At 45.3% G+C, this 14,287-nt stretch overlaps 1 long non-coding RNA gene across 3 annotated transcripts; it reads right to left on the bottom strand.

Moving 5' to 3' along the window:
- Positions 1–611: 611 nt before the first annotated feature.
- On the bottom strand, positions 612–13,990 carry LOC127483411 (uncharacterized). Of its 3 annotated transcripts, none has more exons than XR_007909573.2 (5): positions 13,262–13,990; positions 11,974–12,069; positions 6,177–6,238; positions 4,257–4,522; positions 612–1,059 (listed from the first exon to the last, which is right to left on the bottom strand). It is a non-coding gene; the product is annotated as an uncharacterized lncRNA (long non-coding RNA). The 3 variants fall into 3 exon arrangements; XR_007909572.2 differs by lacking the exon at positions 13,262–13,990 and adding an exon at positions 12,185–12,348; XR_007909571.2 differs by lacking the exon at positions 13,262–13,990 and having other exon boundaries at positions 11,974–12,348.
- Between the last annotated feature and the right edge of the window lie 297 nt (positions 13,991–14,287).

The raw sequence follows: 14,287 nt of genomic DNA, 5'->3' as shown, positions 1-14,287 counted from the left end.
CGCGATGGCCGGAGCTGCACCATCCCAAAGAAGCCAGGAGCCAGGAGCCTCTTCCGGGTCTCCCATGTGGGTTCAGGGGCCCAAGGATCCAGGCCATCCTCTGCTGCTTTCCCAGGCCACAGCAGAGAGCTAGATTGGAAGTGGGGCAGCTGGGACTCAAACCGGTGCCTATATGGGATCCTGGCACTGCAGGCGGCAGCTTCACCCGCTATGCCACAGCGCCGGCCCCCCTTGTAATTAAATTTAAGACATATTGGGGCCGGCGCCGCGGCTCACTAGGCTAATCCTCCGCCTTGCGGCGCCGGCACACCGGGTTCTAGTCCCGGTCGGGGTGCCGGATTCTGTCCCGGTTGCCCCTCTTCCAGGCCAGCCCTCTGCTGTGGCCAGGGAGTGCAGTGGAGGATGGCCCAGGTGCTTGGGCCCTGCACCCCATGGGAGACCAGGAAAAGCACCTGGCTCCTGGCTCCTGCCATCGGATCAGCACGGTGCGCCGGCCGCAGCGCGCCGGCCGCGGCGGCCATTGGAGGGTGAACCAACGGCAAAGGAAGACCTTTCTCTCTGTCTCTCTCTCTCTCACTGTCCACTCTGCCTGTCAAAAAAAAAAAAAGACATATTGGAATTTTTCTTACCACATACATTCATGTAAACCCCACAAACAAAATATACAAAAATATTCATTATCACTAATCATAAGGGAAATGCAAACCAAAATACAGTGAGATATTACCTCACCCCAGTTACAGATGTCATCATCAAGGGCCAGCGCTGTGGCACAGTGGGTTAAGCAACCACTAGAGATGCCAGCACCCCAAATCAGAGTGCTATTTCGAGTCCCAGCTGCTCTGCTTCCAATCCAACTCCCTGCCAACGTACGTGGGAAGGCAGTAGAAGACGGCCCAAGTGCTTGAGCCTCTGCCATGCACATGGGAGTCCCAGATGGAGTTTCTGATTTCTGGCTTCGTCCTGGCCCAGCCTTGGCTGTTGCAGCAATTTGGGGAAATATGTATATCTCTATGTGTGTGTCTTTCTCTCTCTGTTTCTCTGCCTGTCAAATAAATCCTAAAGAATGGGGAAAAAAAAAAGAATGATTATCATCAGAAAGACGAAAGATAACACGTGTTGGTGAAGATGTGGAAAAACAGAAACCCTTAGGCACTGTTGATGGGAATGGAAATTAGTGTAGACACCAAGGAAGACAGTATGGGTATTCCTCAAAAAATTAAAAATAGAGCTACCATACAGTCTAGCAATCTCATCACTGTGCATTTATCCAAAGGAAATTAAATCGGTCTGTTGAAGAGACATCTATAACCCCATGTTTATTGCATTACTGTTCACAATAGCCAAGAAATGGAATCCATCTGAGTGCCCATCCACTGATGAATGGACAATGAAAATGCACATGTACACAAAGGAATACTATTCAGCAATAAAAAGTATGAAATCCTATCATCTGTATCAACATGAATGAAACTAGTCATTATGCTAAGCGAAATAAGACAGAGAGATAAATAACACATTTTTCACTTATATTTGGAAAAAGCTGATTTTATAGAATGTGAGAGTATAATAGTGGTTACCAGACATTGGGGAGAACAATGGGAAATGTTTATCAATGGGTAATCTGTTATAGTTATATAGGAAGAACAGGTTTCCGATATTCTATGGCAAAGTAGGGTAACTATTGATAATGACCACGTTCTGTGAATTTCAAAAAACTAAAAGAAAGGATTTTGAATGTTTTCACCACAAAGAAGTGATAATTGTTTGAGGAGATAGATATGTTTACTCTGATTTGAACATTACACAATATGTTCATATATCAAAACATCACATGGTACCCCATACATTTTTACCTCAATTTAAAAGCTAAATTCAAAACCTCCTCCACACAAATCTTAAATAAATGTGGTCGGCTTCTCAAAACCCCATAGGTGTCCACATATCTTTATCCATTAACATTCTCTTTTGACAAGATAAAAAGAGGAGAGAGTAATTGTAATCCCTATGATAGCCATTTGGGGATTATTATCAACTATAATAAATGTTCGAGAGAAAATACAAATGTTATGACAAACTTGCGTTTCTCAATTCTTGTGTATTGTCTTGTCCAGATGAGATTTCACATATATGTATATATTTATATTTTATATTTATTTATATTTATGAATATATATTTATATTCATATATATAAATATGTCCAAACTATTGAACTAGTTTCTGTACCACCATAATTAAAAAGGCCCCTGATTTTCCAAAAGTTAAAGTTAACCCACGATACGCTTTCTCTTAGAAACACTGCTTAGGTGATGCAAGTGGTACATAGTTTACATCTGTTTAAACTTTGTTCACTGTTTACATAGTTTTATGTATGTCAGTGTGTTCTTATATTTATGCAGTCTCTCTTGGATTCTAAACTCGAAGAGGAAAAGAGACCCTTTTATAGATAATCCATCCCACAAGATACTTTGAAGATTCTTAAATTATAGCAAATTGTGTTTGGGGTAAATACTGTGTTTTGTTTTAAACTGCAACTGAGAGTGTTTTCTGTAAGGGATGATTAAGACAACTAGGGCAAGTCACTGGCACACTGACAAGCAAATGCTGAAACAAGAATTAAAACTCTACATTTGTGCTTCTAATTAAATGTGCAAAGTTGCTACAGTGACATGGTGAGAAGTCGCAGCGCACAGCGAAGGCACAGGCTCGGGAGCTCAGCAGTCTGGAGTCTGGCCCGTGGCTCCTCCACTCAGTAGCTATGTGACCTCAGGGTTACTGACTCCATGCTCTCCAGTTATCCTCAGAATTGTTTTCAGGGTCATGAGAAATAGTCTTTGTAAAGCACCCAGTGTGCGACTTGGCATACAGCAAGCATTTGACACACAAGAGAGTAAACCCAAGAGGACTTCCATCCCTATTGCCCATCTCCAAGGATTCCTCTACGTATTTGCCATTCTATGGACAGTTCACATTACTCTCTAGTAATCTGAATTCCTTTCCCACACTGCTACATACATATTTAAGAAATGCCTATATTACTAAAAAAAGCACATATGTAATTTTTAAAAAAATATTTTTATTTCTTCGAAAGGCAGAGAGACACAAAGGGAGAGACAGACAGACAAGAATGTGACCCAGGTCTCTCATGTGGGTGGCAGGAGCCCAATTATTCGAGCCATCACTGCTGCCTCCCAGGGTCTGTATTACAGGAATTGGAGCCAAGAATGGAACTCATTACCCTCCAGTGTGGCATGTAGGCCACTAGGACAAACCCTTGTTCTAATTTTTTAATTAAAAAAGAAATTTAGATTCCCTATTAAGAAAAAGTATCTGGGGCCAGCGCTGTGGCACAGCGCGTTAATGCCCTAGCCTGAAGTGCTGGCATCCTATATGGGCGCCGGTTCTAGACCCGGCTATGCCAGTTCCGATCCAGCTCTCTGCTATGGCCTGGGAAAGCAGTAGAAGATGGCCCAAGTCCTTGGGCCCCGACACCCACATGGGAGACCCGGAAGAAGCTCCTGGCTCCTGGCTTCAGATTGGCTCAGCTCTGGCCATTGTGGCCAATTGGGGAGTGAACCATTGATGGAAGACCTGTCTCTCTCTCTCTCTCTCTCTCTCTCTCTGCTTCTCTCTCTATGTAACTCTGACTTACAAATAAATAAATAAATTTTAAAAAAAGAAAAAGTATCCAAAACTGAAAGAAAAAAATGTAGATGGAAAGTTCTTTGAATATCATCTGAGTTGAAGAGTCACTCAAGGAGAATGCCATTATGTAGCTTACTATTTACTAATGAATAAAGGGCACCGAGCAGCATTCTCATGAGATTCTTGTACTGTAAAAATGCAGACCATGTCTGTTTTGTAGAACAGATCATCCCAAAGGTTATGGTTTATTGCCCTGTAGGATATTAACCAGATTCTTAGTATCTAGTCTAGCGATCTTATACTGACATTCCTTTATTAAATTGCTTATAAATTCCTAAGTCCTCAAATACTTGTTAGACCAGTCTTAACAGCTCACCTGATTTCCTCCTTAACAAATGAGTTGATTAAAACCTGTAACAGGCATTTATTTTGTATTTGCATGCAACTCATGGTTGTAATTTTCTGCAAATTATGTTAGCAACCCTGAGAAAGCTTAGGAGAAAAATCATTATTATTCATGTGTAACAAATGAAAAAAAAGTTTAGCAATGTGAATTAACATAATCCAACTCATCTGTTATATCACTTTTTTCTATGTGTCTTCTTGTTACCTAGATTTTCTCGTGCTTAGGCCACTGGCATGAACAAGTGCAACTGGCACGTGCTGCAGCAAGATGAGCTGGCACGGGTTCCATCACCCCTTGCTGAAAGGCATCACAAATGAATTCAGAAGCACCCGCAACAATGGCCCTTGGCGTCCCCTTCTTCGCTTGTTCCAATCTTCATTAATGGTCTGGGGGATCAGGCTCGTGTCCCCACATGTACACAATATCTGGCGAGCTTCACACATCTGAGATGCAGCTCCATCCCAGTTTTCCTGCCAACAGAAGAAAACAAACAACAGAGCTGGACTCCAAAGGAGTGGGCTTGTTGCCGTAAGCTATTTTGCACCTTGTTAATATGTAATACTCATCAACACAGAGAGCTTTGGCAGCACCCAGAGCCAAATTTCCGCTCAACTCATGAGTACTGTAAGCCGTCTGATTACCATGGGCTCACGTTCCAAAGTCTGGAGGAAATAAGTGAGGACACTTTGGATTTGAATTTAAAATCTTATGGATAATTCACAGCTTAATGATCCAGATTTCCAGGGACAGAAAACATTAGAATATGTGATGAATTCAGTAAGCTCAAAATAGGAAAAACAAAAAAGATGTAAAAAAGGGAAGAACTCTTGTCTTTTAGAGGGATTCTTCCCTGGACAAAATCATTCATAAAAGTCCCATTAAGGAGAAAAGCCCCCTTGCCCTTGCAATCTTGCATTTTCCTCATTACTTTTTCCTCTCTTTGTCATGACAAATGTTTGAAACAGTGTGGTAGGCTGAGCAAAATGTTGGTAGTACTAGAGGTGTGTCACCTTAGAAAAATCCATTCAGCCCCCTTAGATAGGCCCTCCTCACCGACAGAATGAAGGAGTTGGCCAGGCAGAATTCTGATGCCATCAAGCCCATTCCATGACCTGCAGACAGCTTTCTGAGAGAACACTGAATAAGATGATATAATTTTTTTTTTTTTTTGGACAGGCAGAGTGGACAGTGAGAGAGAGAGACAGAGAGAAAGGTCTTCCTTTTTTCCGTTAGTTCACCTCCCAATGGCTGCTGCGGCTGGTGCTCCACGCTGATCCGAAGGCAGGAGCCAGGTGCTTCTCCTGGTCTCCCATGGGGTGCAGGGCCCAAGCACTTGGGCCATCCTCCACTGCACTCCCTGGCCACAGCAGAGAGCTGGCCTGGAAGAGGGGCAACCGGAACAGAATCCGGTGCCCCGACCGGGGCTAGAACCCGGTGTGCCGGCGCTGCAAGGCGGAGGATTAGCCTAGTGAGCCATGGCGCCGGCCGAGATGATATATTCTTAAAGTAGCACAAGGAAAGGAATTTCCAGGGAATGGCCATACATCAGCTCTTAAGGAGAAAGGACCACGTTCTGTGTGAGATTCACTTATGCCGCCAGCTAGTTGGGTCTGAGGAAAGAGAGCGGAAAAGGACACCCACCAAGCAATTTTAGGGCTCCTGGCCAACATTTACCAATCACGAGTTGCTTGGCCTTGGTGTATCACTTTGCCTGTATAAAACAGACTCAGGCCGACTCTCCCAGCACTACTTTTCACCGTCTACCCAATTTAAAGAAACGCTGCTACTCGCAAGGGTAGGTAAGTCCAGCCTATATTTTCTATTTATTGGCGCTTCAAACAGGCTTTAGGCTCATGAATCCTAGATCTGATGCTCATAAGCTATGGGCAAGTCACTTAAACTTGTAGAGACTCAACTTCTCTATCTGGAAAATGGGTACAAAACAGCCACTTGCAGCATATATTTTAAAGGGTAAGTGGCTAGCTGCATTTAAAATGTCTGATACTCTAACTCGTACGTAGTTCTCACTCAAGAAGTAGCAACTGTTTTTATTGTTACAGACATGGTATGCTAAGACTTCTAAGCTGAAGGGACATTTTTGCATACTTATTTTTTAAACTCTACCTTCAAAACTGTATGCTCCTTATGATCCAGTGCAACTCACTTGCAACTTCATGTCACTGTGCCTAGCATCAAGATAAAAATTTAATTTTCACAGAAGTCTCTCTTCAGTGCATTGTGTCCAAAGGACACTTAGATTTTGAGGATAAAATAAATCTGCAAAGTTATGAAAACAGGAGTGACAGTGATAAATCTATAATTTGTTGGATACCTACCTCTTGAGGACCCAATATGGGTGAGACATTAAGTGCTAAGGATTTTAATTTCCTATTTCCATACTCGATTTTAAAACTGCAAAAGAATTATTCCCCCCACGGATCAGAGAGGCCAAGAGGACCAGGAAGCTTAGTGACTTGCGCACAGCCACAAAGCACTGGAAACTCTCATCTTCATCTCCAGTCTCCCTCCCTCCCTATCATGAGCTCTATCTACAGACACATTCCTCGGAGGAGGAGCAAATGGGAGGAGCCAAAGCAGAGTCCCTGCCTTTCACCCGTTCATTCATGTGAGTGTTCCAGCAGATGGAATATGATAGTCCCCATCCTCCTTCAACAGTGTCTAAGGCCTTAAGACCAGAGTTGAGGGTCAAAGGCACTCTGTGTGTTCTGAATTCCAAGTTTCTGGAAGTAATAGCATTTGGGGTCAACCTTACCATCACCAAGCCCCAGAGATGGTGGTAAAAGATTCTTTCATTTATTCAACTTAATGGAATATCATGGAGACCCTAAAGGAAGACGAGAGGGCCAAGGAGGGGACAGGCATAACCCCAGGTGCAGGGTGGAGTTGAGCTTGACTGTGGGTTTGGGGAAGGGCGGTCTGGAAGGTTTGAGGGCAGCACATAACTGGCCTTAACCTGCATAAAATCCCGGGGCTGGGACTGACATGGGCAGTCGGGCTGCAGGTGCTGCAGAGGGGTGAGGTGGAGTTGGTGCGGGGACGGATGCGGATCTGAGCCAGGGAGAGTGTGGCACTGGCTTCAGGGACAGGGGTAGACTTGGCTCCGGTACAGACAGGCAGGAGGAAAAGGTGGCATTGGGGAGGGCGGGCTAAGTGGCTCCTTCATTTTTGAGGCTGGGAACCATGCAGGATGGACCATCCCTCCCTACCGGTCCCTGGCTCCTGCAGCCTCCACCACAATGTGAATATTTATTTTTGAGTCTGAGCGGAAGCCAAAGAGAAACAGGAAATGGTAACAAAGTGCATGGGGTGGGGGCACTGCCCGGTCCTAGGCGAAGGCCAAGAGAAGACGACCTCACCGCGGTTTTGAGGGGCAAGTCTCCGTAACAAGGGTGCTAGTCCCCCATCTGCTGGTGGGGAGGCAGACGCAGGTTTTCTCTCCACGAGGAAAGTCAAGGAAGCTCTGAGAAAATTCCTAACGGAGCAGGTGGCAAAGGAACGAGCACCGTTCCCGTCTGGACTCACACTGGGCTGCGGAGGCCACCGAGCCACACTCACCCTGGCGCAGAAGCCAGGCTTGGCGAGGCCGGTGCATTCCTCAAGGACGGGCTTCACTCAGACAGGCATCCGCCTTTGCAGTCCTCTGTTCTCAGACTAAGCGATTCCAGGAGCCACACCTGCAAGGCTTGCTGGGACTGTTCTGTGTGGGGTCTAGGACAAGGCCAGGGGAAACCCCACCCCCGTCCCCACGGCGCTTTGCGGGAATACAGTGTCGGCCCTCTCATTCCGTGGCTCCATAGGAAGGTACACAGAGATTAGCAGAGGGACAGGAGCCCCAGGGGCCGCCCAGACCCCCCAGTATGGAGAAGAACTTGGTGGCAATGAAGAGGCTAAAATAAAGCTGGACCGTGTACCCTCGAAGACACCCAGCATCCCCACGCAGAGACCACCAGCGCCAGACAGACACATGTGGGCTAAACCTGAATGAGCCGCTTGCTACTCCAGCGCCACCTCTGACACATGTGTCAGCAGCATCGGGAAGTCACTGGAAAGCAGAGCCTCAGGCGCCCCTCCAACCTTCTGAATCAGAACCTGAATTTTATCCAGACCCGGGGAGACGCTGCTGTGCGGTTCTGAGACACAGGGCTGTCACCATCAGGGAAGCGGAGTCCTCTCCCTCCCCGCTGAGTGACCTGTGGCGGGCACCGTGAGAACACAGAGGGGTCTTGGGTCTGGGGAGAGGAGGAAGGAAGTTCCAAAGGGAAAAGAAAAACAGACAGGAAAGAAAGGCTCCCGTGGCCCCGTGCATTTGTTTTTGCTTTCGTAGCCTGGGCTTTTGGGGTGATATCCAAAGTGTATTGAAAAGGCCAGTGTCAAGATTTTCCCGTTTTCAGTTCCTTCGTCCGTTCTGTGTATGGTATAAGATGAGGCTCCAGGTTCATTCTTTTGCACGTGGAAATCCAATTTCCCAGCACCATTTGATGAAGAGACTCCCTTTACCCATTGTGTGCTCTTGTCACCCTGTTGAAAATCAGTTGCCTGTGTGTGTTTTGGATCAATCTCTGGGCTCCCGATTCTGGCCTGGTCATCAATGTATCTGTTTTCAAGCCAGCATCACAGGGTTACTGATGACATATTTTCAAATCAGGAAGTGTGATGCTTCCCGCTTTGTTTTTCTTTCTCAACATTGTTTTGGCTATTCAGGGTTTTTGTGATTCCATATAAATTTTATAATTTTTTTTCTATTAAGGGACTGTGAAAAAGTTCATGGAAAATTTGAATTCTTGTTTAATTCCATTTTCCATGAACTTTTGAAAGCCCCTTCATATTTTTGTGAAGACTGGCACTGGAATTCTGATAGGAATTGTGTTAAATACATACATTGCTTTGGGTGGTATGGGCATTTTAGCAATATTAATTATTTCAATTCATGAGCACAAGCTATCTTTCCATTTAGTAGACAATAAAAAATGAAAAGGCAACCTATTTGCAAAGCACATCTGATAAGGGGTTACAATCTCCAAAATTTATGCAACTCTTATAATTCAACAGCAGAAAACAAACAACCCAAATAAAAAAAAATGGGCAAGGACTTACATAGACATTTCTCCAAAGAAGACGTATAAACGGCCAACAGGTATATGAAAAGTGGCCAACATCACTAAATATCAGGGAAATACACATCAAAACTACTATGAGGTAGCACCTCACATACTATGAGGAAGCAGGTCTGTTTGCAATGCAAACAGTTCCCTCCTCCTGGGAACTGCAGCCGGGGCCTTGGGAGTGCGCGCTGCAGACTCGTGGCTTGGCCATGAGACCTCCCATCTCTGTGCCTCCAGCTGTCCAGGCAGGCTGGAGTGTCGGGCATGGCTGTGGGCCTATGGAGCTTGCTGCCCATGGGCCTCCACGTGCAAGGTGGCACAGGCTTTCCTGGGGTTGCGCCTCATCCCAGCCCCGGGGAAGTGGGGGGATCATAGGGGGCGCCCAGGAACGCATGGGTGCCCAGACTCTGGTCCTGCAGGGAATACGAGAGAGCCCACGTGTGGCCGCTCGGGCTTAGGAGGCCATCGTGGGACAGCCTGTACCCCAGCTACGAGCTCATCTCACGTGGATAGCCATAGTTCATGTCAGGAGTGGGTGTGTCACACCAGCAGCCCCCAGGAACGGGCCCCGCCCTACAAGCCCCTAGGCCCCCCCCCCAAAAAAAGAGAGAGAGCTATTATCAAAAAGACAAGACAAATGTTGATAAGGTTATGGAGAACAGAGAACTCTCATATACTGATGGTGAGAATATAGACTGATAACAGCCATTATGGAAAACAGTATGGAAGTTTCTAAGGAAATTTAAAGTAGAACTACCATATGACCCAGCATTTTTTCTTCTGAGTATATACCCAATGAAGATGAAATTACTATTGCATAAAAATATCTGCTCTCCCAAGTTCACTGTAACATTATTCACAGTAGTTGAGATAGGGAAACAACCTAAGTGCCTCCCAGTGGACGAACGGATAAAGAAAGTGTGATATATATACGAGACCGGGAGGAGAGGGGAAACAGACCAGTGGACATAGGAAGCAGATGTGTAGGATGAGCAAGTCTAGATATCTACTGAGCAACATGAGGACTAGAGTGAATAAAATTATACAGCGTTTGGGACTTTTGTTAAATATGTAGATTTTAACTATTGTTATCACAAAAATAAACTATGTGAGATGACAGATATGTTCATTTGCTTCATTGTACTAAGCATTTTACTATCTCTATACATTTCATAACATGTTGTAAACCTCAACTATGCACAATTTTTTAAAAACAGTCTACCTAACTCAACCTTCAGATCACCAAGTTGACAGTGTCAGTCAAAGAAGTTTTAGATGAAGTTTAAAGACTCAAGTTTTCAAAGGAAAATTAAAAAAAAGATTTATTTATTTGAAAGGCAGAGTTATAGAGAAGCAAAGGCAGAGAGAGAGAGAGAGAGAGAATCTTCCATCTGCGGGTTCACTGCTCAAAATGCTCAAATGGCCACAGTGGCCGGAGCTGGGCCAATCCGAAGCCAGGAGCCAGAAGCTTCTGCTAGGTCTCCCACACGGGTGCAGGACTTGGGCCATCTTCCCCTGTTTTTCCAGGAACATTAGCAGGGAACTAGATCAGAAGAGGAGCATCTGGGACTGGAACTGGCGCCCACATGGGATGTCAGCTCTGCAGGCAGTGGTTTTACCTACTACACCACAGCACTGGCCCCCAAATAAACAGTCTTAAATACTCAAATAAGATTGTGCCTATAATCTAATCAATAGGAATAATGTGTAATGTAGTTAAAACATTCTAAATGATAGTTCAATAGAACATATTTGAAATGAGTGACGGGGCTGGCGCTGCAATATAGTAGCTAAAGCTGCTGCCTGCAGTGTCAGCATCCCATGTGGGCACTGGTTCGAGTCCTGGCTGCTGCTCTTCCGATTCAGCTCCCTGCTAATGTGCCTGAGAAAGCAGCAGCAGATGACCCAAGTGCTTGGGCCCTGCCACCACATGGGAGACCTGGAAAAAATTCCTGGCTTCTGTCTGGCCCAGCCCTAGCCATTGTGGCCATCTGGGGAGTGAATCAGTGAATGGATAGTTTCTCTCTCTCTCTCTCTCTCTCTCTCTCTCTCTCTGATTCTGCATTTCAAATAAAACAAATAAATCTTACAAAAAGAGTGATAAACAAAATATGTTTATATGCTCAATAAGTTATATGCTCAATAAGTTGAGAGTCCTCAAGAAGGCATTTCAACAATCATTAATTTATCTATCAAACGTTTATTAAAGATCTACTAAGTGCCAGGCACTACGCTAAGAGCTGGGAAGGCAAACATCTAAGACATGGCCCCAAGGGACCCAAAGATGCAAAGGATAAGGCAGTCACTCTTTCAGCAAATGTTTACCTTACCAACCTCGAGCCAGGCACTGTTGTGAAATGCTGGAAATACAACAGCGAATAAAACAAGCCAAAGCCCTATTTGTGTAACTTATAGGGGAGAGGAGAGATGTACATGAGGTAAATAAGTAAGATGTATGTGGGGTGGGGCTAAGAAAACAAAACACAGCAGTGACTCAGGACTGGCCGGGTGCGAGGAGTGTCGTAATTTTAATGGGGGCCAGGAAGAGGCCTGGATTCCGCGTGAGGGAGCCCAGAGCAGGAGCGTCTGGGAGGAGAGTCCTGCAAGCCTACTGCTCATAAACCAAAGGGTTTTCTGCACCGCGACCACCAACGGGGCCACGTGGCTGCCGCACAGGGAGGGCAAGTGACGCAGGCCAGTGAGACGGTCCTGAGGGCCACCAGGAAAACCTGGGTTTTCCTCTGAGCAAGAGGGAAATAGCTGCTTTTACACAGAGGAGTGATAGGACTCTGACTTACGTTCTAGTAGGATCAGTCTGGCGGCTATGAATGAATGAGGGGGTGACAAGAAGCTTCCAGGTTCTGAGTATATTTTTAAGGTACAGTCACAGGTATCTGTGGTTGAACGTAGAGAAAAATAACAGAGGTCAATGGTAATATGTATACAATGAATACATAAAATTCAAGAAGTGTTCCCTTGGTTAACTGAATTCTGAAAATTGAGTCTTACATAGATCCCAGAAGCTCTAACCTTGACCCAAAGCACGAGGCCCACTCTTGCAGTACTTCATGTTGTAACCACATGGTCTGTGAGCTGCACAGAGCACTGCTATCCACCCAGTGGCTGTCACACAGCTTTCCTACATTGTGATGAGGAAACCTACAAAATGAATTAAGGGCTGTCACCTGAGCGTTCTCTTGGCCCAGTTTGAACCACATGTTGGAGAATTTCTAATGGTTCTCCCTCACGTTTTAAGGATGTAAGCTCTAGACCCCTATGTTCCACCCATAGGGAAGATACAATGAATGAGGTTGCTCTTACTGGCTCCTTTTATATTAACACTAACTTAAAAAATGTCTATGAAATTCTGTTCAAATCCTTAAGAAACACAAAGCCAACTTCTCAAAGCACTTGCACAGTGGCAACTGAAAGCTCAGAGGGAAAACTCATTCTGAAGCCCCACCGAATCCAAATTACAGACTTCTAAATACTCAATTGTAAGTTACTTTAAGACAATGTCCATCCTGACTTCCTTTTTAGAAGACTGATATAAACCAGGATCACAAAACCCACAAGAATTTACATTTTAAACATCTAACCACAAGGTGGAGATCTAAAGCAAAGATTAGTTTTCACAGCAGGGCTCAACTTAGAGCCCAGAATTTACCTTAGAGTCATAGATGTTCTCAGAATGTGCCAGAATTGACTTACTATTCTAGGCTAAAAGGAGACAGTGCTTGTGTATCGGAGCTCTATTATTTTAAAAAGATATATGGCACACAAGAATTTCAGGAAGCACGAGGCAGCACCGTGAGAGGTGGAATTAGAAACATTGATCATATCGGGAATTCCAGTCTTTAGATCTAAAATATGGAGACCACTATTGCTACATCACTTGATCACAAATGAATTTAACAAAGTCTAGTATGTTATTTCAGTCCAGATGCTTTACTGCTGGCATTGAATAACTTTATTTAACCCGACAGCAAGACCACACTAGTGGTCCTAGAGATTCTAAACCATGAGTGTGAACAAGACACCCCTGTGGTTTTATTTCCTTTGTATATGGTAGTGGGACTGACTTACCAAATGAGGCTCTGTGACTGCAGAAAACTCACTTCTCCTTTCTAAACGAGTGGCTTTTATTGGTTTCCCCTAATTAAACACCAAATGCATTTATCTGATTCACAAATTATCCTGTTTACTCATCTAGAAGTTTCACTGTTTTGAAAACAACCTAAATTTCTTCTGGTGTTAGAATGAATATGCTTCTCTCTAGGTACAAACAAATAACTATGAAAACCTCAGCTAAATACTAAGTGGAACACATGGTCTGGCCTTTCCTGTTCTCTCGATTTCCATTGGTGTTCACTTCCCTAGAGATCATCTAGCAGAGTGAATTAAATTAACTGATTTCAACCGCAGGTGGAATTTTTAGCGGCAGAATTCCTTTAAGGTCTCCTGGTATTTTTTGACTGTAAGGGAAAAATGAATCCTTTTGTGGAAACTGTTTTTTCCTTCTGGTTTACTAAGGTTTTGAACTTCCTCGACTTCAACTCTTAAAAGGTCTTCGTCATCAGTGCCTTGGGAAATTCAAAAGGCAACCACAGCCTCAAGCATCGCCCTCAGCTCTCAGGTGGGAATCTCTCCCTCCCCCCTGACCTCAGTCACCTGCCCTCTTCACAACTGGCCAGAGTTGTTTGTGTGCACAAGCATCAAAGCTAGCTTTGCTGATCTGTACCCAAGAGACCTTTGATCCTGCGCACCCTGGTTCAGAAACCAAACCAGGGAGACCGGAAGTGTCCCACCCGGGGCCGGAAGTGTCCCACCCGCGCGCAGCCTCGGGACTTCCGCTTCCTGTGCCGGCCGCCGGACGCACAGGTGCAGACCCGCGGAAACCCGGCCTCGTGCAGTCTCCCATACTGCGGGGTTAGATGCGGTGCAGATGTGGCCTGTTTACAGGACACCTGCTGGAAACCCAGGCGCGCTGAGCCGGAAACCTTCAGATCCCCGTGCCCTGGCTGGGGGGCTGGAGAGGCCCGGGGCCGGGTGGTGGGGCTCTCCTCTGGCCTCCGGAGCCTCGAATCCCTTTGATCTCAAAACCGCGTGCTG

The sequence above is a fragment of the Oryctolagus cuniculus genome, chromosome 13 (assembly GCF_964237555.1).
Source record: "Oryctolagus cuniculus chromosome 13, mOryCun1.1, whole genome shotgun sequence".
Classification (NCBI taxonomy): domain Eukaryota; kingdom Metazoa; phylum Chordata; class Mammalia; order Lagomorpha; family Leporidae; genus Oryctolagus; species Oryctolagus cuniculus.
Note: the sequence above shows the minus strand (reverse complement) of the source record. Positions and strands in the feature narration are given on the sequence as shown.